Genomic DNA, 22,773 nt, shown 5'->3' with positions numbered 1-22,773 from the left:
TGTGGTGGTTGGAGGTGCAGTTGAAGTTTCCGAAGTTGTAGAAATTGTAGTTGAAACAACAGTGGAGGTTTCTGGACTTACATTTGTTGTTGTGGGTTCAGCTATAGTTGTGGTGGTTGGAGGTGCAGTTGAAGTTTCTGACATTGTAGAAATTGTAGTTGACACAACAGTAGAGGTTTCTGGACTAACATCTGTTGTTGTGACAGCTTCAGTAGTTGTGGTTACAGGTTGCATTGTGGTCGGAGTTGTTGTTGTACTGGGTGCTTCAGAGGATGTTGGAGCTAATGTAGTAGTGGAAGGTTCAGTTAGGGTTGTTGATGCTGTATTTGTTGTTTGAGTTGCAGTTGTTGTTTCTGAAGTTGTAGGCATTGTTGTCGAAGCATGTGTTGTAGTTTCTAAAGTTATAACTGTTGTTGAAGTGGATGCTGTATATGTTGTTTCAGTTGCAGTTGTTGCAGAGTCAAATGAAGTTGGAGTTGATGTTGTAGTAGTGGTTTCTGCAGTTGTTGAAGCCCTGATTTAAAACAAAATGATATTGTTATATTGTATATAAAACAAAATATATATGATATATCTATATATTTCATGTATAAAATTATATGTATTTATAATTTAGAGAACGTCTCGGGTTACGACTGTAACCCTTGTTCCCTGAGAAAGTCCCTGTCGATGACGACACTTTGGGGAATGCCCTTTGCGTAACATATCAGAAATATGAATGAAACTAATCCAATCCTGATTGGTGCTGCGTATTGACGTAACATGTGACGGCATACACGGAAGCTCCAAAGGGATGCCGGCACACAACATAGTTAGCTTCTGCGATGAAGCAAGTTGCTCCCAAGCAGGGGAAGGCGTGGCGACGGGACGCAGTGTCTCGTTTCCTTCTCAGGGAACAAGAGTTACAGTCGTAACCCGAGACGTTCCCTTTCAAGGGAACTCGAACTGCGTTGATGACGACACTTTGGAGAACGAGTACCCACTATGCCACAACGAGCTCTTCCTGTCCCAGTGTGAAGCTGTGCACAGGCACACTTAGGACTAGAACACTAGAGTGCCTGGCATAGAAGGAATATCCAGGCTATAGAATCTGATAGAAGTATGAGGGGTGGCCCATCCTGATGCATCGCACACTTCTTGGATCGGGTTCCCTAAAAGGAGGGCTCTAGAGGACGCCATGCCTCTGGTTGAATAAGCCCTCACGACCAAAGGTCAAGGCAAGCTGCGCACCTGAAAGACCATAGAGATAGCCTGAATGATCCAGTTACTGATGGTCTGTTTGGATGTGGGAAGCTCCTTCTTGGGCGACCCGAAGCACACCAGCAACTGGTCTGACTTACGCCATGAAGAAGTCCTCTGGACATATATCTTGAGTGCTCTGAGAGTGCAGAGCAAAATGTCTTTCTTCATCCGCCATCACGTGAGGTGGAGGATGAAAAGCCTGCTGAACCATAGGCCGTGCCACATTAGTTGGCACTTTAGGCACATAGCCTGGCCTGGGATGCAAGATGGCCTTAATGTCGCCTGGAGCAAACTCCAGGCACCCACGAGATATAGAGAGCACCTGAAGGTCTCCTACTCTCCTCAGAGAAGTAATGGCTAATAAAAAAGCTACCTTGAGGAAAAGGTTCTTGGCCTCAGCCACCTCAAGAGGTTCGAAGGGGGCCTCGACCAGCCCTTCGAGAACCACTGCCAGGTCCCATGTGGGAACTCTGGTACGAGCCGCAGGTCTCATCCTCTGAACCCCATGGAGGAAATGTATGACAAGCTGATGTCTCCCCAGAGGCCCATCACCCAGAGGAGCGTGGAAAGCTGCAATGGCAGCCACGCACACCTTGAGTGTGGATGAGGTAAGACCAACCGAGAAGCCATCTTGGAGGAGCTCCAGCACTGAAGCCAACCGGGCAATTAACTGGGCCCACCTCACGCTCTCTACACCAAGTGGAAACACATTCCACTTTAGGCCGTACAATCTCCTCATGGAAGGAGCTCTGGAATTGAGTATGGTCTCAACCACTCCAGCCGACAGGCCAGCCTCTAGGTACTGAGCCCCCTCAGGGGCCAGGCCCAAAGTTTCCACAGGTCTGGTCGAGGGTGAATATTGAGCTGCCGGCCTGTGGAAGCAGGTTACTCCTCAGAGGAATCTGCCAAGGATGGCCTGCCAGGAGTGCTATGATGTCTGAAAACCATACCCGGGCCGGCCAATACGGGGATACTAGAAGTAGGCTGATCCGGTTTCAACAGACCCTCTTCAGAACTCCCGGGAGCAGAGTGGAAAGCGTACAGGCGCAGCCTCGGCCACGTCTGTACCATGGCATCCAACCCCAATGGGGCAATAAGAGAAAACCACAGTGGACAGTAGGACATGTCGAGACGCAAACAAATCCACATCCACTGGGCCGAACCTCTCGCATATCGACTTCACCACCTCGGTGTGAAGTCTCCATTCCCCGGGCCTCAGCCCCTGCCTCGACAGGATGTCTGCTCTCTGATTCTGGTCTCCTGGGATGTGCATTGCTCTGAGATATAGCAGTTTCCCCTGGGACCACAGGAGGATCTGATGCGCCAATCTGGATAGAGGTCACGAATTCAGAATCCCCTGATGAATCAAGTAGGAGACCACCAACACATTGTCTGCGTGGTGAGTGTCTGGAAGGAAGCTCCTCAGAGCCCTGCCAGCCCGTGAGGAAGGCGTCTGTCGAAGCGGCTTTTCGGCGACATGACGCTCCCAGCACGGGGCCTTGGGACAGAAACCAAGCTTTTTTCCACAAAGATTCTACACATGTGCAGCAGGCCGAATGGAATGATGTTGGACACTGCTGCCATGAGCCCTAGCACTCTCTGAAAGTGTTTTACAGTGATGGCTTGGCCTAGCTTTTATCCTGGTCACTGTGGCCAGGATGGACTCGATTCGTGCAGGAGACAATTGTACCCGCATAGTGACCGAGTCCCACACCACTCCCAGGAACGTGGTTTTCTGGGCTGGAGTCAACACGCTCTTTTTCATGTTGAGTCTCAACCCCAAGTTCTAGATGTGGGCAAGGACGACATATCGATGCCGAACTGCCAGCTCTTGCGACTGGGCCATAATAAGCCAGTTGTTGATATCATTTAGCACCCTGATACCCTGAAGCCTCAGTGGAGCTAGAGCTGCATCCATGCATTTGGTAAACGTGCAAGGGGAGAGAGCTAGGCCGAACGGAAGAACCCAATACAGGAATGCTTCGCCCCCGAAAGCGAACCTCAGGAACGTCCTGTGAGATGGAAGGATGGATATGTGGAAGTATGCGTCCCTTAGATCTATCATGACACTTAGATAGTGTTTTCAAGATGGCGCCAGGTTGTGTATTGGCTTGCCGTCGCTCCACATTTAGGATGTCTGTTTTTTGTTTGTTTGTTTTACTTTTATGTATTATCAATCATTTGGATTGCTTACAGTTGATGTATGATCGCCTTTCGTTGCTAAGTCTTCGATCTACGGCTTTGAACTTGAAATTGTTCGCTGAACAGCCATGCATGTTCCAGCCGCCGATGAAAGTCTGTCAGGTAACTGGATGAGCGTGCTGGAAGAGGAGACGCCGCAGGAGACGAGGCATACGGGCTGGAGTCTTGGTGAAACTTAAGAAATTGAGGATCCTGAATAGTGGAGTTAGACCAATGGAGGAGTCGCGGCCTTCCTATTTGATACATGTTCTGCCTGCCACATCAACATCATTGCGTTGGACTACGCGGAGAGAGACGAGACGCGGAGGCGTGGTGCATTCAAATTTGCGCTCTGTGAGACGAGCTGGGGCAATGAAGCTAAGTGCTGTTTCTTCCTCTAATCGGTCCATTGAGTCGACCACAGTGCTTATGGCTTTGATAAACGCACGCTCACTTGTCAACAAAATATTCATCCTGAATGACTATTATGTAACGTATGGGCTGGACTTTCTTTTTATCACTGAAACTTGGTTAAATGATGCTGATACCAGTCCTTTTGTTGAGCTTTTACCAAGGGGATGTAGCTATTTAAGTACTTCGAGAAGTAACCGTCGAGGTGGAGGCTTGGCTGTTATTTTTAATAACATGATGAAGTGCAAGTTACTGCCTGTTGAAAGTTCCAAGAGTTTTGAAGGTCAATTAATGAAGATTGACTTGCCCTCGCCAGTGATTTGTGCCTTGATATATAGGCCTCCTGGTTATAACAAGAATTTTCTTGATGAATTTTTTGATGAGTTTTTATCTGTGGTTGTTCCATCTGCTGACAGGATTTTGATTATGGGTGATTTTAATATTCATGTTTGCTGTCCTGGTAAACCCATGACCAAGGAATTCTTGAATTTAGTTGATTTCTTTAACTTATCTCAATGTGTCTCCGGACCAACACACGATCATGGCCACACACTTGACTTGGTGTTTTCTTTGGGGATAACGATAGAAAATATTTGTGTTGAAGAAATGGCCATCTCAGATCATATGCCTATTAGGTTTAATTTTAACTCTACAACAAATGAGCCAACAACTCCTCTACAACTTTGTCATCAGCCTCCATCATTCTTGTCCAGGGTTATCACTACTTCTACATCTAGTGCGTTCTCAACTGCTTTTACTGAATTAGCCCTTCATACTGAGCCTACAGCATTGTCAGTTGTGGGACCTGATGAATTGGTAGACTCTTTTAATCATGTTTGCTCTGAGATCTTGGATAATGTTGCGCCTTTTAAAATGAGATGTCAAAAAGTTAAAAAAACGACTGTGGTTAAATGATGTAATGCGGAATTTGAGGCGGGTTTGTCGGCTTGCAGAGCGTAAGTGGCTGAAAGATAAATTGCAAATATCTTATGATATTCTTAGAGAATCTCTATCAAACTATCAAAACGCTGTTAGAACCGCTAGTTCTACCAGAAAGACTCGGGAGAGTTATTTCAATAAACCATACATTTATTGACAGCTCAGCAAGCTGATAAACTACAAAGTCATTTGGCGTAGGCCCCGTCCGTAGTGCATAATCCGAGAGTATCGGATCTGCGATTCCTGCCTAAAGATGAAGGCAGGGGCGCAGCCGACCCCCCCTGGGAGGTATGGACGGGACCATCCTGGTGGTGGTGGGGAGGATGGGGGTAATCGTCACTTCAGTATCTGCGAACTCAAACATGTGTAAGTACCGTGCTTTTATACAGTGAGCATAAGAATATGATTGGATAGAAGTGAAGGCAATAAGTGACGTAGTAATTGAGTCTTCCCAGCATAACTTATGCTAAAGCTTTCATATCTTCGTTTTTTTCGCGAAGTATATCACATAATGCAAATAATCTGAAGTTATTATTTTCAACTATAGGTAAAGTACTGAGTCTGTCTATTAATTATTTTCCTTCCCCATCTAAGGATCTGTGTGAGAGTTTTTAAAAATATTTTATTGATAAGATTGTTCTTATTCGGTCGAATAGTGTGCCTGTAGGCAATGTTGTAGCCGATATATTTAATCCTTTTCATTGTTTAAGTAAATAAGATAATAATGCATTTAAAGCCGACTACCTCACTCTATGACGTTCTCCCGTCGCGATTGTTTAAAGATGTTGTAGATACTATTGGTCCCAGTATACTATTGATTATCAATAGTAGTTTATATCATGGAACTGTACCATCAGGGTTTAAGCATGCTGTTATTGAGCCAGTTTAAAAAAATTATAATTTGGATTCACATGAGTTGAAAAATTTCAGACCTATTTCGAAATTGCCTTTTATGAATAAGATTTTAGAGAAAGTTGTCCATAATCAACTTACAGATTTCTTATTTGTAAATAACATAATGGATATTTTTCAGTCTGGATTTAGGACCAAACATAGCACAGAATCAGCATTACTGAAGGTTACAAATTATATTTTGTTAAGTATTGAATCCAGGAAAAGTGTTGCCTTAATAATGTTAGATTTAAGTGCAGCCTTTGATACTCTAGATCACACAATTTTAATAGACCACCTTAGAGATTATGTAGGTTATGTAATTTTTTACAATTAAATGAGGATAAGACTGAGTTTATTATGTTTGGGAACAAGGAGCTTGGGAATGGCCTGGCTGGAAATAATGGACTATTGTCCAACAATATGCAAAGTTATGTAAAGAACCTTGGAGTATTTTTAGATTCTGAAATACGCTTTGATCGTCAAGTTAACAGCATTGTGAAATCATCTTTTTTCCGGTTAAGAAAACTGTCTAAACTGAAACCAATCCTTTCGTACAAGGACTTGGAGATTGTTGTGCATGCCTTTGTTTCAACCCGGTTGGACTATTGTAATGCTCTTTATCTAGGCATAAGTGAATCACTGGTTACTCGTTTTCAGCGTGTCCAAAATGCTGCAGCGAGATTTTTAACAAATACCAGAAAATGGGATCACATAACACCTTTATTGATATCCCTTCACTGGCTACGTGTTAGATACAGAATACAATATAAGGTGTTGATGTTTGTTTGAAGCACTACATGATCAAGCTCCTGAGTATATAAAAGACATGTTAATTCCTTATCAGTTTCAACGTCACCTTCACTCCTCTCAGAACATGCTCCTAACCGTCCCACGGTTTTGCTTGAGGCGTAGTGGAGATCGCGCTTTTTCTGTTGCGGCTCCTGCACTTTGGAATGTGTTGCCATTATCTTTAAAAACCTCGTCAGGCATGGATATTTTTAAAAAGGAATTGAAGACTTATTTATTTTATCAAGCTTTTGGCGTTTGATTAGGTCTGAGAACTGTGAGGGATTTGTTGTTTGATTCTCATGTGTCCTGTTTTAATGTAATTTAATGTCTGTATGTATTGTAGAGTTATTGATTACTTATGGACAGCACTTTGGTCCATTCTAATGGTTTTGAAAGTGCTTTATAAATAAAAGTTGAGTTGAGTTGATGACAAACCAATCCTCAGATTTGATCTGACTCATGATGATGGGAATAGTGAGCATCTTGAACCTGAATCTCCTCAGAGACCGATTCAAATGCCTTAGATCTAAAATTTGCGCAACCCCCCATCCGTCCTGGGAACTATGAAGTAGCAGCTGTAGAACTGTCCGGTGGAGGAACATGCTCTATGGCCTCCTTTACCAGCAGGGAGTTTACTTCCTGTTCCAATACCTGACCCTGCACTGGGTCAACTGCAGTTCACACCAACCCGCTGAATTTCGGTGGGCGGAATCGAACTGCAGCCTGTAACCCTTCTCTATTGTTCGTAGGATCCAAGGAGAAATATTTGGCAGGTCTTGCAATGCTTTGAAATATTCTACTAAGGGAACCAGCCTTTTGGGTATTATTCGAGATTCGTTCTCGATCCCCTGAAGCAGCTCTCCGGCAGGGTTTGGTCGAAACAATTCTCGATGAGCGGACGTGAGCATTGCCTGGCCACAAGCCTGTGGGGTAGACAGAGCAGCGTGCATTCGCTGGAAACCGATGTGTCCTGAAGTGCACTTGATGGCGGGATGCAGACATCAATTTCCTGAGGGCTCCCCAGAAGGGAGGCTCTTTCGGTTTCGTTCTTGACATCCTGAAGCGGAGGACCGGCAGGGAATAATCGAAAACAGTTTCCGATGTAGGCTGCAAGCCTTTGGGGCGGACACTGCAGCTTGCATTCGCTGAAAACCAATGTGTCTGGAAGCACACTTGACACTGGATACAAACATCGATTTCCTGAGGGTTTTGCGGAGGAGCGATTCTCACTCGTCCCTCCACTGGGGGACAGCCCTGCTATTTTCGTCTTGTTTTCGATACCCTGGAGAGGATGACCGGCAGGGATTTTCGATGTGCAGGCGGAACACTGCCTGGCCGCAAACCTGTGGGTCAGACAGAGCAGCGTGCTACGCGCTGCCTCGGCACACGTGAGATTCAAGTCGTTCACAATATATTTGTCTTTCAGCTCTCGAGAAGAAAGTCAACGGGCACGAGGCTGAAACACCCAAAAACGCACGGCTGTGCGTGTCAAGATATTTCTTAAAGAACTCAGCCAGCACACCCTCAGGAGCTGACTGTGCATGCCTCGCACCCACACAGAATCTTTATTGCAGAGTAGACCTGTAATCTACGCGCTGCCTCGGCAAACGCGAGATCCAAGCCACTAGATTCTGTAATGCAATGCAGACTTTTAATCTACGCGCTGCCTCTGCAAATGAGAGAACCCAGCCACAGAATCTTTACGGCAGAGTAGACCCGTAATCTATGCGCTGCCTCGGCAAACGCGAGATCCGAGCCACTAGATTCTATATTGCAATGCAGACCTTTATTTGAAGTTCTTATGGGACAAACAACAACAAATAGGACAGACAGTTTGACACAGAGCGCTTGCTGAAGAGCAAAAAGCTAACTCTGTTGTGTGCCGGCGTCCCTTTGTTGCTTCCGTGTGTGCCGTCACATTACGTCATGACGCAGCACCAATCAGGATTGGGTTAGTTTCATTCATACTTCAGATGCATTACGCTAAGGGCCTTCCCCAAAGTGTCGTCATCGATGCAGTTCGAGAAAAAACTCATTATCATTGTGTGTGTGTGTGTGTGTGTGTGTGTGTGTGTGCGTGTGTGTGTGCGTGTGCATGTGTGTGTGTGTGTGTGCATGTGTGTGTGTGTGTGTGATACATGATTGAGAATACAAACAATTAATTATAATTCCACTTACTCAGCTCCATGAATTGCACACCACAGGCACACTGTAAAGAGAAACACAGTGTTATATAATTTTTTTTTTAATTTTTGTGTATATCTAACTAAAAACAAAACAATTCCAAAACAATCTGTAGAACACATATATTATAAAGAGATCATTTTAAGTACTTACATAGGGTGAATACAATTTTCCTAGTGCCATCCTGCTTGGAAAGAAAAAAAATTCTAAAAGAAAAAAAAATCAGTTATTTTAATTGTTCTACAAAAAACAACCTTATCCTACAGTAAAATACTGGAATATCTACAAATAAGTATTCTTCCTGATCAGGATAGAAAAGAGGATGCCGTTAAAGCAGGTAAAGAGCCTAGGACAGTGATTTCAATGTAGTTTTCTCTTGTTTTCAATAAAAATGTGCATGAATTGTGACCTTTTTGTGAAATGTGTTTAATGAAATCAAAAGTGCCAATGTTCTAATGTAGGCTACATAACATAATTGGTTCCATCCACTCTTAAAATATAAGCACATTAAGCACAAAAAGCATATTATAAATCGCTAGGCCCCATCTGACCCTTATTGCATCCTCTGGACAAACTTGGTACATTTATATCTGTTTTTCAGTCTGAGCACTGTGCAATGGCTACTCGTGATCGACTGAAGGAGAATTGAACAGCATACATTGACCATATTAGTTTTGGCTGGTACACAATGGAAAATTGTAAATATTCAAATAATTAAATAATTTATGTATAATTATAGGCTACTGGTTATAAGAGTGAACACGACTAAAGAGAGCCATCTCTGGGAGCTCTGCCCACATGCCTCAACCTATCTTATGATAACCTTAATTTAATTTATTCAAGCAACGTTGTTTGAGCCTGATGAAGACCTGAGGGTCGAAATGTTGCTTGAATAAACTCTTTTGGAGCAGTAATTTTCAGTGTGCGGACTTCACACTTCTTTATTTTTTCTATATCATTTAGTTGTCCTGCACCTGCGCCCAATCTGGGTGTTTGGGATGTGCACACCATTTTTGTATTTTTGAACCTTAATTTAATTGCAATAAGTATTGATATGTAAAGCTTGGGACTGTTAATTAGTTAGCGTTAATTCCAACGAATCTAATGTTAGCTTTTTATTCCAAATACAACTTGTATTAACACTAACATTACTATTTTGCCAACAAATACAACTTTAGTTGAGCTCTAATAGCCTAGGCTATATTACTGTCATAACCAGAACGTAATTAAACAGTTTGCTTTTACACACACAAGATGTTCTATGCAATTTCATAATGACAGGGTTTGAAATTAACACCCTACAAATGCGGGTAAAAATTGTGGATCCAGTGAAGGGTAACAATGTCAAATCACTAGGCAATTTGGTGGGTTATGTTTCACAAACTATGTTCACTCAATTTGCTGGTGAGGTTAATGTAATCTGCTCAGATTTAGCGCACATTCTCAGCTCAGGAGCAGTGTTGGGGTTAATGCTAAGCTAACACATTACAAGTAACTTGGCTTGAGTTACGTAATCAGATTACTTAGTAATCAAGTAACTTAGTTGCATTACTTTTAAATTTACAACAAAATATCAGAGTTATTTTTAAATTACAAGTTACTCCTCTCCTGTCCCCATGTTGATAAAAATTGGGAGTAAGTGTTGTGTGTAAACATGATGGTTGTTGTAGTTCTAAACTAAATGTGAACATGCATTTACTAATCTCACTTGCACAAAAAAAAAAAAAAAAAAAAAAAAAAAAAAATTCTGAAGTACTCAAAACGAATAAAATCAGTGAAATGCAAAATCGGAAAACTATGCAAACCTCCAATAATTAAAAATGTTAAATAAAACAAATATTTGTATGCATTTAATCTCACTTTATTGACCAATGTAGCCTACTTGCTGCTGACCTTTGATGATTCAGTTAAACCATAAGAAATAATTACTTTTTTTTTTTTTTTTTTTTTATTGCTAAAGTAAAGGTGGTGATACACAGGGCAACTTTTTGAGCAATGTTGATGGGCAATCTTGCCGAGCGATTGTTCCTTGGGCACTTTCACATTGAAAATGGGAAACACATTTCTATCTGGATAAATTAGATGGGTCGTGGGCCCTGTGTCTCATCTGGTTGCCCGTTGACGGCAACATTGCCCTCCAACATTGCTCAAAAAGTTGCCCATTGACTTCCATAGTATATTTTTTTCCTACTATGGAAGGCAATGGGACCCAAAAACTGCCTGGTTACTGATATTTTTCTAAATATCTTCCTTTCTGTTCAGCAGAAGAAAGAAATTCATACAGGTTTGAAACAACATGAGGGTGATTATATGATGACAGAATTTTCATTTTAAAAGTGAACTTCTCCTTTAAGAGTGTTGAACTGTCTTCTCCTGTGTAGCCTACTTCTTCTGTAATCAAGAAGGGCAGCACAGCTGAAAGGTTTGTTTGAGCTGCGCCCTCCACTGTACACGCGTGAAATTGCGTTATTATTATACCACGTTTGTTGTGTAAGGGCCTTTACATTTGCCCAAAACATAGGGGAGCGCGGGGCACAACGTAACACGGGGCTAGTTGTTGTAACACGCTTGTTTTAAATACTTCCGCACATGCTTGGATGACGAAACTTTGTGTATTTACTAGTTGCCATATCAACACTATATATATAAAATAAAATAAAATCCGCCAAATTTTTATTTATTTTTTGTCTATGGAAGATATCCACGTACTACGGAGCCCGGGAAGTCACCTGTGTGAAAAAAAAAAAAAAAAAAAAAAAATCTGTGGCGACGGTTTTGCAATCCGTCCGCTCAGTTTATAAACCGTACTCACGAATTCTCAACCTGTTCCCTCGGTTTAACAAATCGTGCCCACGGGTTAATAAACCGTACCCACGAGTTTCTAATCTGCGCTCTCAGATTTGTAAACAGTGCCTTCAGTTTTTGCAATCTGTACCCACAAATTCATAAACCGTGCCCACGCTTTCGCAATCCGTTCCCACGGGTTTGTAAACTGTACTCACGGATTTGTGGCTCGCCCTCATTTTAGAAGAACACCAGGAGACCGTTGTTAACGAATCATATTTTGTATTGTTTTATTGAATATTAAGTGGCTTAAACCTGCCCCTGGTTTTTGTTTTTCTTGTTCACACACACCCACACAAGCACACATTTTTGTTGTCTGTCATTGTTTAATAAAAAATATTTAAGCGAACTCTGAACGGACCGCCACGGCAGACCTCTTTGCGTGATCACGAAGGTAGGCTAATGGCTGAATCAAAATTTATAAGCAAAATCACGGGAATCAATAGCCTAATACAGCCCAGTTGTGCTAAAATAAATATCATGAGACGTCCATCATCAGATGAATGATATGGAAAAGTTAAGTTAGAGCCGCTAAAGCCAGTGCTACTACCCATGCGAACATGAACACTAAACTTTTCCCTCCAAAAATATAGCCTAAAACTTATCTCCAAATGCAAAACTGACATTAACAAAATGCAATAATGCAATAACAGCTGAAAAAGTACTTGGGTGTGTGTTTTATTTTATATTTACCGTTCAATAATGCAATCGCTGCTGTCTGTCCCATAGAAGAGCATGACAGCCAGCGTATGTTTTAGAACTATTGGGGCTTACATGAACCACGTGACAGCCATAGCGGCGACATCAAAGAGTGTCGCAACTCTTTCTCTCTATGGCTCTGGGCTGGGTCTTTTACGAATGCGCCCGCTACAACGCTGGCTGAATGCCCGAGTGCCTCACAGAGCATGGGCTTCCGGCGGTATCCGCATCAGAGTGACTCAGAGCTGCGTTTCAGCTCTGAAGCCCTGGTTAGCGGCCGACTGGTACCAGCGGGGAGTGACAATGGGAGCTATCTCACACCGCAAAGTTATCTCGACGGACGCTTCCACCTCAGGCTGGGGCGCTCTGTTCGAGGGCAAACCGGCTTTTGGCCTGTGGTCAGACCGGGAAAAATGCCTCCACATAAACTGTTTGGAGATGATAGCGGTCGAGAACGCGCTCAGGCGCTTCCTCCCATTCATACGGGATCACCATGTGCTAGTCCGCTCGGACAACACGTCCGTGGTATCCTATGTGAACCGACAGGGCGGTGTCAGATCCAGGAATCTGTGCAGGCTGACAGAACGCCTTCTCGTGTGGGCTTACCGCTCGCTGCGCTCGCTGAGAGCCGCGCACGTGCCGGGCCACCTGAATGTCGGTCCAGACAGACTGTCCAGGGACAACATTCCCCCGGGAGAATGGTCTCTGCACCCCCAGACAGTCCAGTTTCTCTGGCGCCTATTCGGCAGAGCGGAAATCGACCTCTTTGCGTCGAAAGACAATGCTCAATGCCCGAAGTTTTATTCGAAGAGCGAGGACGCGCTGTCCCAGACATGGCCCAGCCTCCCGCTGTATGCTTTTCCTCCGATCTCCCTGTTGCCACAGGTCATTTCGAGGATCAGAGAAACGCACCACTCAGTGCTGCTTATAGCCCCGCGATGGGAAAACCAAACTTGGTACCCAGAGCTAGTGAGGCTGTCGCACTCACCCCCATGGCCGATCCCGGTGAGAAAGGATCTCCTCTCCCAAGCCGGTGGATCGATCTGGCATCCCCATCCAGAGCGCTGGTCGCTGCATGCATGGGTGATCAACGGATACCCGTTGACCTGTCAGAAGGGGTCGTGAACACGATCACACAGTCGAGAGCCCCCTCCACGAGACGGCTCTACGCGTCTAAATGGTCGGTGTTTTCTAAATGGTGCGCTACTAAAAACTTGGATCCGCGCGCATGCGGGGTCCCGCGGGTGCTCTCCTTCTTACAAGAGCTGTTGGAAAAGGGCAGATCCCCTTCCACGCTCAAAGTATATGTGGCCGCTATTGCAGCGTTCGCTGAGACGACGCGCGGCCGGGCAATGGGAAGGAATGAGCTCATTATCCGCTTCCTCAGAGGAGCTAGACGGATGAATCCCCCGCAGCCCCCCTCGGTTCCCTCGTGGGATCTGTCCTTGGTCCTAGCGGCCCTAGAGGCTTTTCCCTTTGAACCGCTTGAATCCGCGGATCTAAAGTATCTGTCGCTTAAAACCGTTTTTCTGATAGCTCTGTCTTCAGTCAAACGAGTGGTGATCTGTTAGCCCTGCATGTCTTGAGTTCGGGCCGAATGACTCGAAAGTCATTCTCAGACCGAGACACGGTTACATCCCCAAAGCGATTGGAACCCCGTTAGGGCACAAGTTATGTCCCTCTCGGCTCTGCCAGCATCCGACAGTGGGGACAGTGATAACCTCCTATGCCCTGTCCGGGCGCTGAGAGTTTACATCGCCGCTTTCAGGCGTTCAGAGCAGCTCTTTGTTTCCTTCGGCGGACGCACCAAGGGTCTTGCTGCCTCGAAACAGAGCTTGTCCAGGTGGATAGTGGACGCGATAGCAGCAGCTTATGCCTCCAGACACCTGCAGTGCCCTCTGGGCATCAGAGCCCACTCTACTAGAGGCATGGCCTCGTCGTGGGCCTGGTCCAGCGGAATTTCTAATCACGGTATTTGTATGGCGGCGGGCTGGGCCTCCCCGTCAACATTCGTGAGGTTTTATAACCTGGAAGTTCCTGCCCTACAGGCAAAAATACTGTCAGCATAAGTGACATGTATGCTCTGCCCATTTCTCGTGTGCAGACTACGTTCATATGCTGGCGCTATTCTGGTACTATACTCAGGGTGAAGTGTTTGACTCAGACCGGCTGATCCGCTCTGTTTCCTATTTCCCGTTACGCGCTGTTGTCGGTGCTGGCCCGCGCTGCTGGCCGCCCGTATTATTCTCTGTCGCGCGGGAATTTTTCCCTTCATGTGAGACCGACTATGTCGTTTTTCTCCTACCCTTATGAGTGCTTATGTACTGTATGGGCTCGCTCTGCTGGCCCTACTGTTTGTACTGTTATATGTTTATAGACCGGCCGCGCCGCTCTATTTCATATGCTGCATGAAGTGCCTGTACTGCGCTGGCCCGTCTCTCCGACCGGCCACATTTCCCAGCAGAGTGTTTTCCCCGGTTTCCCTGGGATTCATGGGCTGGCTGGGCGCACACGGCGTTGACAAAGGGTTCCCGATGCGTAAGCTAACCTTACGCAATACGAGAGACCTCTCGTAAGAGAACGTACTCGGTTACTAATGTAACCTCGGTTCTCTCTAGAAGAGGGAACGAGTATTGCGTAACCTGCCGTGTCGCGCCACGAGCTTTTGCGCTTCAGACTGCGAAAACCAGAATTTTAGCCTATGAGCGCTGAATATATACACGCTGGCCACACCCATTCTGACGGTTAGAAGGGTGTGGAGGGCGCGAAGCGCCCTCATTGGTTGCCGCGTTCAGAGCGCTCACCGATAGGCTTAAGCAGTTGCCGCCGAGCAGCCAATGAGCACGCTTATACAGCCTGCCTAGGTCTGTCGGCTGCTGCACTGCGTTGACAATGTATACAAAATTAAGGATAATTTTTTGGCTTCAGATCTCGAAGAAAGAAGACTTTCCCGATGCGTAAGCTAACCTTACGCAATACTCGTTCCCTCTTCTAGAGAGAACCGAGGTTACATTAGTAACCGAGTACGTTTTACACGATTCTTTTTGTAGTGTGGTATTGGTGGTGAAAATAAACATCACGTGTGTATAGCTTTCTTCTTCTCACTGCTGATTCCTGGTGGTTTAGAGGACAATTACTCGAGTCGCCCCCTATCGTTTCAAAGAATAGTACAACGGCGAGCGCGTCAAGTATAAACGCCTCGTCCGTTTGCGGAGGTGCGCGCGCAGTCTGCGGAGACTCGCGCTGCGGAGCCAGGCGAAAGTATAAACAAGGCTTGCTACTTCAACACAACCGCAACTAAGCAACAAATAAAGGCGCTCTTTTTTTCTTCTTCTTCTTTTTTTGAAAGGATTAGCGCAGACCCAATAAACATAATAATATAGACTAACTATAATAACCCCAGTGTAAAAAGGACAGAACCACCTAGCATATGCGTAATTTGCGGGTGGGACGGGTGGGACATTTGCTAAGGTCGATATAATTATTGTCCCCACCACTTTTGAAACATCTCGCGGCACGGTATAGCCTACCAATACAAATAAATAAAATATCTCCAGTTAAGTAGCAGAGCATTCATTTCGTTCGTTTGTTAAATAAGCCTATCTAGCGCTGAAATGTGTTGTTTTTTAAATCAAGTGATCAAAAGTGCTCGTTGCTGCTGCGATCAGTGGCGCGGATACTGTGTTCTCTTGTGGCTCGCGCACAGTCTTCACTCGGACGCGCGCTTCAATCCGTTGTGGAGACTCTCTATTCGTTCCGGTGAAATTACAAAACAAAATGTACACAAACGAGTCCCTGTCTGATATACAACCTGATAAACATAACCGGTTTTGATGAGAAGAAGAAAAAAACCTATACGAGTGTGGATTAGAACCCGAACCTCTGACACGCTTGGAAAAGTTCCGCCACTGGACCATTTAAAAACAAGCTTATAAATAGTCGGATCTATGTAGGCTATTTCTTCACGTGAAAATTCTCGCCATGAACAACATATATTAGACCTCATTAAACGACAAATTAAACCCAATGCAGGCTAGGCTAAAATCGATTGCTGGACATCGTAATTGTACAGCCTACATCTGATTTATGATTTTGTAAGCAACGCTATTTTAACTTTAGCCTATTTTGTTTAGTTGTCTAATGTTTTGTTTTCAGAATCGTGGGAGAACCATTCATAGCCTATATAATATATATTTGGCATCTAACTTATATTCTTATATTAAAAATTTAGAATCTTAGTCTTTATGTAGCCCAGGCTTTGGGACAATAATAATGCATTAATCCAGGATTCTGAAATATTTTCTTATTCTAAAGACGTGGCGTTTCAATCCAGTGCGAAGTTCTGTTTAACAAATGTAGGCTATACTTTGTAGGTATTTAATTGTTATTTATTTAGCTAGCAATAAGTCACAACAGGCTGGAAAAGAGGAAAGAGATCGCAAAACAGATTAAGACTTTAAAGATCAATTATTAGTCGATTTAGTATTTAGTTTGATAAGGAGAATCGTGAAAATAATGACAATCCTTTTATTTACTGAAATTTATTTCAGTCAAAATATTTTCTCTTGTAGACTTTGGTTTAGTTTACCCTAAATGTTAAGTAGCCTAATGCATTAACTATCCAAATGTAGGCTGCTGTTATTCAGTCTACATGAATCCTCCAGCGTAGTTAAGGATATCTCTTCCTTGGTTCATGATTTGTTCATGTCTTCACTAATCATGAGTTAATGTTGAAGTAGGCTAAGTATTAGTTCAGGTATTATTACATTATGCATGTACCTTTATTGTAAAGTGTTACCATATTGGGTATAGCTTTATATGCACCCCCCCCCCCCCCCCTCCTTTTTTCTTTTTTAACAGACAATGTTTTCTTTTTTCTTTATCTCTAACGAATATACTAAATTAGAACACACATATATATTATATCATTATTATATTTAATGTATTATAGCATTAAATGTAGGCTAATTATCGATAAAGTGGCATATCAGAGATGAGTTTAAATGTTATACAAAAACCGCTTAATTGAACGCAGATCAAATTAATTGTTTGACATGTTCATTTATCAGTTCTTTTTTAAATTAATTCTTCATTTGTCCAGTGTCCTACCGTCTTCCTTCCTTCAAAGTCATAACCATAAAAAAAGCAAACAATATTCCTGTCGATAGTCCTTGCGATGCTCTATGCGATGCGTTTCAGTTCAAAGTTTAAAGACTGACAAGAAAAAAATTGGGACAGAGTATTTCAAAGGTAGGCTATAGGCTATGACGTCTAAGGTGTGGTATTGGGTAACAGGTGCAATTAGGTGATGAATCTGCAGTGCACAATAGCCTACTAAAGCATCACAATTTCGATATTACTCCACAATAAAGGGTGTAGCAAGTAGCCTAGGCCTACAATTAGCCTACGTTAAAAACATTTCTTTACGTTGAGTCGAGACCCAGACAATTTGAGATAGCCTGCATTTACTGACAAAGATGACTTAGACCATTTATTGCTACTATGAATGAACAGGTAGGCCTATCTTTAGTTAGGCTAAATTTTGTGAACATTTGAAGTGAACTACAAAGGGGGCTTGGGGGATAAAAAAATAATAGGCTAATATATAGGCCTAGTTCATATTTTCTCATTGTATCTGTCTTATCATATAGCCTATCAGAACACATTTTCAATGACCACTATGCTATAGAATGAGTAACGCTGTTTGTTGTTAGGATGACAAAAAGTTTTAAAAGTTAGGCTACATTTTTAGGCAGATACATTTTTAGTCTGTAGCCCACCTTAGCGATCTAACAGCGCTCGTTAGTGTCAAAATGACCGAGATGGCCAATCAAATCAAAGAAGGCGGGTCTTACTGTCACTGTCACAACGCAACGAGTGTGTTCTTGAAAAGATGTAAGTAGATGTAGGCTAATGATGCATTGCCTTCACTTGCTATCGGAACTAGATTCCTAATTAAAAAAAAAAAATAGGACATGAACGCCCACTCAAGTCAAAATTTGAATGCTATGAGCTCATAATCACGACTTGGGGGAAGCAGGAAAGTAGGAAATTCACGTGAAGGCAGCATTAGTAGGCTACTAGACTACTGTTTTAAGACATAAATGTTCAGCGACCGACAGTAATAGACTATCGATGCAAATGGGCTACTCATGTTTTTAAATGAAATTATGTAATAATGTAAGTGTCACAATTGGTTGAGGCAAAGATAAAATAAAGAGGCTGGATCTATCTGCAAGTAGGCTATATGGCTGACGCGAAACTGACGTTCCGAAGCGCAGATGTTTCGAAACACTGATCCGAAGCGTGATTCAAAACCATAATTCAAAACACCCATGTCACGTGACTACGGCTAAATGAAGCTTCGGAGTGTTTCACAAGTGTTTCGACAGGTGGCATGGTCCGCCGAATCAGCGTTTGATTGACAGGGTCGGGAACAGACCACACAATCGCACATCTGTATAAAAGTGAAGTCAATGCATCTTGACCTCGTGGGTTTTTGTGAGAGGAGTTTGATTTTGAGATAGCGGATTTTTGGTGATATAGTGACATTTATAGTGCGCTTTGTTTAGTTATATTTATAGGCTTACATTTAAATTTACACATTGACTGATAGGCTAGAGACAGACAGAGTATAGCCTACATATAGTGACACATTAATATATGCATAGATAGAAATATAGACAGATAGATTAATAGATAGACATAGATACAGATTAATAGATAGAAACATATAGATACATAGATAGATTAAGAGATAAATAAAAATGGAGGCTCCACAGAAGAGATGCAGTACATCTTGGCGTGGGAGCATTTCCATTTGGAAACCTCAAATAAAGTGAGATGTATGTATTGTGAACGGCAGCTAGCCTACTGCAACAATACATTATCCATGATGTGCCATTTGAGGAGCACTCATCCTGCCATTTTGCAGGATTCATTCCCAATGCATTTAGCATTCACCCTGTACCTAGGCCTGCTACTGACACTACTGGGCCATCTAAGCAAGGTATGCATTGTTTGAAATATAATTATTTGTATGTCCTTGCTAAAAAAATATCTTTGCATGCCAGCAACAAGTGTCTTGTGAGAGGATTTTTTTCAAAGGCTGGAGAAATTATCTGTAAAAAAAGAAGTAGACTAAGTCCTTCCACAGCAGAGAAATTAATATTTTTTAATAAAAATCTATAAAAAAGTGAGGCATTGTGGCTTGATTTCTTTTATTAATATTCATTTTTCATGACCAAAATAACATTATGCACAGTGAGGAGCCTACAGGTTACAAGCTTCACATATTAGTAAAAATACAATAATAAAAAATAAAAAATAAATTTTAAAGGGTAACTAAACCCTAAAACAACTTTTTTTAGTTAATGATCTGTAAGACTGGGGCTTTATTAATGTTGTTCATTGATTCAAGAATTTTTTTTTTTTTTTGACATTTGTGATTAAAGTGTTTTAATTCTACAAAATACGGTGTACAAACGTCTGAGTGCTGCCCTCTTCTGGTTGAACGGTGGCTACTGCAGTTGAATTTTCTTATTGAAAGTTGTGGTTGTCAGAGGGTACCAGCTAACCATGCCCTTCCCTACAGAGAGATGAGTCTCAGATGCAGCAACCCCCACCCCCCCCCCCCCCCCCCCCCCCCCAATTTTAAGACATTGTTGTCATGTAAATGTACACTTAAAGTCCAACTCAAGCAAAAATAAAACAGACCAGCCGTGACATAAATTGGGTAAATGAACAAAGTTTTTTTTTTTTTAACAATAGAAGGAAAAAAGATATTGTATTCAAGCTGAATGACTTTGAAATATGTATAAAAATACAAACAAGTCTTGTACTTTTTTTTCTTGTACTTATTGAACTCTTTATTATTTTTGGAAAATTCCAATACACAAACAGAAATGGTCAGGGTCAAAGCCAAAATTTTCTACAGAGGAACAAGGACCTGTTTTGCGAACGTTTAACGGAGTAAATGTTCAATTCACAAAGTGTTGCCAAAAAATATTGAGTGAGTGTTTGTCTGGTCCCGTTTAAAATATCATAAATAGGTCTATCAATTTAGGGATTTCCTAAAGGCATGGAAGACAGCAATTATAACACCTATATAATAAAGCATGGAATTTATTAGAGCTGCACAATTACAGGCCCAAAGGTATACAACTTTTATGCTAAGGTCATTAAAAGGCATGTGACAGAACAACTTAGCACCCATTCTTTTAGATAACACCCCAAGCAGTTTGGCTTTAGACCCAAGATAGTTAAAGTGCAATAGACAAAGGTGGAGCTGTTGGAGTCATCTTTGAAAAGTCCAACAAAAATCAAGACTTACTGAGCTGGGACAACTTAATCAAATGTACAGATCTTGTGTAGTACAGCATGTGTAGTTCTTTTTGAGAGCTATAATAAGATGAAGACCATGTTGAAGGAGAAGCTGTTGGATAAAAGCATCTGCTAAATGCATAAATGTAATGTAAATGTAAAGAATCCCCATTGAACATCTCTTTTTCAGCTTCCTCTCATCTATTAGGATCAGTATATGGCAGTGTCTGCCTTTTATGGCAACAAGAAGAGATGAGAATGACATCTGCTGAAAATGATGCATTACAACTTGTAGGTTATAAGAAGACAAGTCAATTTTCAGAAACCCTATACTGTTAAAGCTCGTTCACACCAAGGACAATAACTATAATGATATAGTTTTCTAAAAGTAGAAAATATTAATTTAATATACTTACACTTTATGCAACCTCATAAAGTTTCCTTGATTACTGATTATCTGTATTGTCTTGTATTTAAACTACCTGTTATGTTCAGTCCCTTATTGTCAGGGTTCTGTCACGTCTGTCTGGTTTAATTCTTAGTTTGGTGACAGAGCTCTGACTTTTCCTGGTTTGTCATGTTCTTGTGTTCTAGTCCTGTTTTGTTGTGAGCACATGGCTTGTCATGTGTTTCCTTGAGCCATGTGCTCTCCTGTCTATTGTCTAGCTCCTCCCATCTTGTTATCTGATTATTGATTTATTTGTCCCACCTGCCTTACTCATTAACCTCCTTTGTTTGCTCCCCTATTTAGTCTCCCTGTGTTTGTAGTTTAGTGCTGGTTTGTTATATCTATGTTTCCTCGTGTTCCTGCTAAAGACCTGTTTATCTTGTTTGCCTGCTTTGTTTTCATTTGTACCTGGATTTATTTTCTATCTTTATTAAACGTTCAACCTCTGCAATTGAGTCCTCACTCTCCTTTTCCACAACCATATCGTGACACTTATCGGTTCTCGTATAGGCCTATTTATATTCTTTCATGAGCTCTCCTACTTATTTTGGATTTTAAATAAAGACTGTCTGGTTCAGTGTTTCTCAACTGGCGGTCGTAGCTATGTCGTAGTTACGTTGTAAATAATTAAAGGCCCACTGAAGTTCCTTGAAAACCGCAATGAACAAATCAAACAAAAGTAATTGAATTAGCTCAACACAACAAATGTCTCAAGTGGTTTCCCCAAATTCAACTGAAAACGCAACTTTTAATGACTTCTGCAGTCTCAAAATTATTCAACCACCTGAATAGAATCCCTTGCACCAGATTTCCCTGAGCTCGAACATATGAACTAGCCTATATCTGAACTGGCTAGGTTTGTTGATTGTCACGTTTGACTGCATGTAACAAAAATGGCTAATTCAAAAGCATGTTCCAAAAAGTTACGAGAAAATATCATCGCCCTTCACAAACAAGGAACAGGATACAAAAAGATAGTGAAAGCACTAAATGTTCATAGAGACACCGTTGGAAGCATAGTTTGCAAGATCAAAGTTAAAGGAACAGTGATTACATGGACGGGGAAGAAAAAGAAAACAATCAATGGCTGCAACCAGATTTCTGAGAAAGCAGGTTCAGAAAAACCTTTGAGTGACAGCAATTGACCTGCAGCCAGACTTGGTGGCAACAGGTTTCAGCTTACACAGTAAGGCACATCCTAAACACATGCTAACTCCAAGGCATACACCACTACTGATCCAAAAGCACAAGAAAATTCTCTTGCAAAGAGAAATTATTTGCTCAAAATCATATAAATAAGCCACATAAGTTTTGGGATTCTGTTCAGCCCTATGGATCAGTGGTCTGTCTGGAAAAAGAATGATGCTAAAAAGAAAACTCTGCCTACAGTTAAGCAAGGTGGTGACTCTGTGATGCTCTGGGGCTGCTTTGCATCCTCTGGCACTGGAAACCTACAGTGTGTGGAAGGCAAGATGGATTCATTGAAGTATCAGGAAATCCTAGGAGAAAACGTCATACCGTCAGTGAGAAAGCTGTAGCTTGGGCATCATTGAACCTTCCAACAGGACAATGATCCCAAGCATACCTCAAATTCCACCAAGGCTTGGTTGCAGAAGAAGTCCTGGAAGATTCTACAGTGGCCATCACAGTCACCTGACTTGAATCCCAATCTCTGGTGGGATTTGAAGAAGGCGGTTGCAGAACGCAAATCCAAGAATATTACTGAACTGGAGGCCATTGTTCATAAGTAATGGGCTAAGATTCCTCCGAAACGCTGCCAGAAGCTGGTGTCTGGTTATACATCTCGTTTGCAGTGGGTC

General features: G+C 42.4%; 1 long non-coding RNA gene across 1 annotated transcript; it reads right to left on the bottom strand.

Annotated features, from left to right (window-relative positions):
• Positions 1–236: 236 nt before the first annotated feature.
• On the bottom strand, positions 237–17,381 carry LOC307153643. The gene is made up of 4 exons (XR_013820183.1): positions 17,293–17,381; positions 8,794–8,846; positions 8,635–8,665; positions 237–514 (listed from the first exon to the last, which is right to left on the bottom strand). It is a non-coding gene; the product is annotated as an uncharacterized lncRNA (long non-coding RNA).
• Between the last annotated feature and the right edge of the window lie 5,392 nt (positions 17,382–22,773).

The sequence above is a fragment of the Squalius cephalus genome (genome assembly GCF_949319135.1).
Source record: "Squalius cephalus genome assembly, chromosome: 2".
Classification (NCBI taxonomy): domain Eukaryota; kingdom Metazoa; phylum Chordata; class Actinopteri; order Cypriniformes; family Leuciscidae; genus Squalius; species Squalius cephalus.
The sequence above is the reverse complement of the archived record's forward strand: the minus strand, read 5'-3'. Positions and strand labels throughout refer to the sequence as shown.